The sequence below is a fragment of the Daktulosphaira vitifoliae genome, unplaced genomic scaffold (genome assembly GCF_025091365.1).
Source record: "Daktulosphaira vitifoliae isolate Bord-2020 unplaced genomic scaffold, ASM2509136v1 Scaffold_3, whole genome shotgun sequence".
In the NCBI taxonomy this organism is placed as follows: Eukaryota; Metazoa; Arthropoda; class Insecta; order Hemiptera; family Phylloxeridae; genus Daktulosphaira; species Daktulosphaira vitifoliae.
The window spans coordinates 33,076,443-33,076,991 of NW_026099574.1; positions in this window are offsets into that span (position 1 = coordinate 33,076,443).

The following is a 549-nucleotide window of genomic DNA, read 5'->3' on the forward strand; positions in this document are numbered from 1 at the left end:
CGTGCCTGCGCACATCATCGATAGACATTCGAATGGGGACGTTGGTTTTGCGCAACAATTTAGAAATGTTGGGCGTCACTTCCGTTACAGTCATCACAAATGCCTTGGCGACCTCTTCGCGATCCTCAGACCCACGGTATATCACCGGTGATTGCGGTATACCGTAGCGTTCGAGGAGCTTGGAGGGCACATCGTCCGATGTTTTCACCATGAACCCATAGCTCATGGGATGGTGGGTGTGCACAGTCCTGGTGTATGCACCCATACGATCGTCTGTTTGCTCCAGCAAGGCCTCAAAATCGGCGTAGATGACAAACGGTAACCGTTGAGTCTTTACCCACGCGTCAAATTCGACCTTACTGCCCTCCGCCGGCATAACGGGTAAAATAGGCTTGTTCTTGCCGCATATCAACTTGTGTTGCTCCAACGCTTGATGACCCCGAAGAATATGCTTTTTAGGCTGATCATCAAAGCTGGTGAAGCAACGTTTGCAAGTGTATATGCGACCTAGGTGTTTGGTTTTTTGGCTGCGCACAAGCCTCGAAAAAT